Source organism: Triticum dicoccoides, chromosome 1B, assembly GCF_002162155.2.
Source record: "Triticum dicoccoides isolate Atlit2015 ecotype Zavitan chromosome 1B, WEW_v2.0, whole genome shotgun sequence".
In the NCBI taxonomy this organism is placed as follows: Eukaryota; Viridiplantae; Streptophyta; class Magnoliopsida; order Poales; family Poaceae; genus Triticum; species Triticum dicoccoides.
In genome coordinates this window covers 35415125-35417756 of record NC_041381.1, presented here as the reverse complement: position 1 = coordinate 35417756, position 2632 = coordinate 35415125, and the positions used below count along the sequence as shown (strand labels likewise).

General features: G+C 63.5%; 1 pseudogene; it reads left to right on the top strand.

Annotated features, from left to right (window-relative positions):
• The first annotated feature begins 551 nt into the window (after positions 1 to 551).
• LOC119300498 lies at positions 552 to 2243 on the top strand (annotated as a pseudogene).
• Positions 2244 to 2632: the final 389 nt, after the last annotated feature.

Here is a 2632-nt window from a genome sequence, read left to right as displayed (position 1 = left end):
TAAAGCAGACGCCGTCGCAACGACAGAGCCTTAGAACAGAAGTCCACCACAAGGATGCCGCCGCCGCCACAACATCCCCACTTGAACAGACTGGTTCCTGAATCCACCACTGACCATGATGACGATGGCCTCGCCGAAGAAGAATCTAGATGCTCTTTATTTAGCATCACCGTCGCCGTCGCCGAATCCAAGACATCGAACGATCCACATACCTAAGCTACTAAAGCCCTATAACCCAAAGCTAAAAAAATCCGCACGGGTGGGATCCGGCGATGCCCCTCACCGCCGACGAGCGAGAGTTTGTTGGCAGAGGGGAGCCGCCGAAGGACGGCACCGGAAGGCTAGCCTCTTGGTCGTGGCGGCTAGGGTTTTAGGATTATCGGTTTGAGGGTGGTCGTTACCATCTTGATCACACGCAATACTTTTACAAACACACACTGTAGCAGTAGTTGTACTGTTTGCATGTGAGCCACTCCTATTTTGTACTAGTCTCAGCTATATAAATAAGCACAAGAGCGGCGGCTGGATACATACATTAGATACAGCCGTACAGGACGTGAGACGAGAGAGCACTGGCTATTGCACCTGTAGCTTCACGTGGTAAGTGTCGAACACCATGGCAGCGGTGCAGCACGTGGTGGTGATCACCTTCCCCTTCGCCTCCCATGCGGTGAAGCTGTTCCGCCTGGCACGCGCCCTGGCCGTGGCGGCGCCGGCCGCGACCTTCTCCTTCCTCTCCACCGCCGGCTCCATCGCGCAGCTGCAGGAGAAGAACCAGGATGCCCTCGAGGCCAACCTACGCTTCGTGGAGGTGCCGGACGGGTTAGTGCCACTTAGCTCCTGTGGCGCCGCGCTGGTGCCTCCACCGAACCATATGGCGCGTCTCGGGCTCTTCTTGGCCGCCGCTGAGGCTGGGGGCGTGAGGGTGGCGCTGGAGTCGGCTCGCGCCGCCGCGGGCGGCGCTAGGGTCACGTGCGTCGTCGGGGACGCGTTCGTCTGGATGGCCGCCGAGGCGGCCGCTGCGGTGGGGGCGCCATGGGTTCCGGTCTGGACCGGCGGTCCCAGCGCGCTCCTTGCGCACCTCCAAGGTGGCGCGCTGCGCGACGACATCGGCGACAAAGGTACGCACGGTTGATTATCTGTGGATGCTTTCATGGATGCAAGATTCTTAGCTGACGAATGCTTGAAAAATGAATGAATGCAGCGGCGAGCCGGGCGGACGAGCTGCTCACCTCGCACCCGGGCCTCGGAAGCTACCGCGTCCGGGACCTCCCCGACGGCTGCGTCTTCGGCGAGATGCACCTGCCGATCGTCGCCCTCTTCCGTCGCGTCGCCGAGCAGCTGCGCGTTCCCCGCGCCGCCACCGCCGTGGCCTTGAACACCTTCCCGGGCCTCCTCCTCGACGACGTCACCGCCGCTCTCGCCGCGGAGCTCCCGGAGGTCCTCCCCATCGGCCCCTTCCACCTCCTCCCAGTGCCCGGCGACGACAACGCCGCCGCGGCCGACCCGCACGGATGCCTGGCCTGGCTCGACGGCCACCCGGCCCGCGCCGTCGCTTACGCCAGCTTCGGCACGGTCGTCACCGCCGTGTTCGGAGGGCAGGAGGAGCTGCGCGAGCTCGCGGCTGGGCTGGACGCGTCGGGCGCGCCGTTCCTCTGGTCGCTGCCGAAGGAGTACTGGCCGCTGCTCCCGGCGGGGTTCCTGGACCTGGAGCGCGCCAAGGTGGTGTCCTGGGCGCCGCAGGCGGCCGTGCTGCGGCACGCGTCGGTGGGTGCCTTCGTGACGCACGCCGGGTGGGCGTCGGTGCTGGAGGGCGTGGCCGGCGGCGTGCCCATGGCGTGCCGTCCCTTCTTCAGCGACCAGAGGATGAACGCGCGGATGGTGGCGCACGTCTGCGGGTTCGGCACGGTCTTCCAGCAGCCCATGACGCGCGCGACCGTGGCGGAGGCCGTGTCGTCGCTGCTCGCCGGCGACCAAGGCACCCGGATGCAGGAGATGCGGGGCATGGCGGCCACCGCGTTCGCGGCCGACGGCGGCAGCAGAAGAACCTGGATAAGCTTCTCAAGATAGTTTGTCCATCATCACATGGTGATCATGTCGACGAAGCAGCAGATGTGATGAGATGCGCACCGACGACACGTGATCTGCTTGGTGCTAGCAGCCTTGCAAACACCGTGGCTGACTGAATTAGCTAGCTCTGGATCTCGAAACGGGCTTTCGCTTTGCTATATAAATAAAGCAATAACGGAATAAAGTACTAAGATACTTTATTCCTCGCCAGACACTACCGGAAACTGGCCCTACCCCGACGGCCAAATCAATGCCGACGGCTACCGTCGGCCTACTTTGCGCTATGCCGACAGCCATGTCTTGGCCGTCGGCGTACCTTGGCCGTCGGGCTACCACGAGCTAAGCCGACGGCACCCGTCGGCATACATATGTCGTCGGCCCAGCTGTGAACATGGCGACAGCAGTCGTCAGCATAACCAGGCCGTCGGCATACCCGTGGGCCCGGCGACCCCGCCCGTGACCAGCGGCTAACGTCGTCAAATCTATGCCGACGGCCTGGACGGCCGGCCGTCGGCATATATCGTCATGCCACGTCATAGATCCGCGGCGCACCGTCCATGAG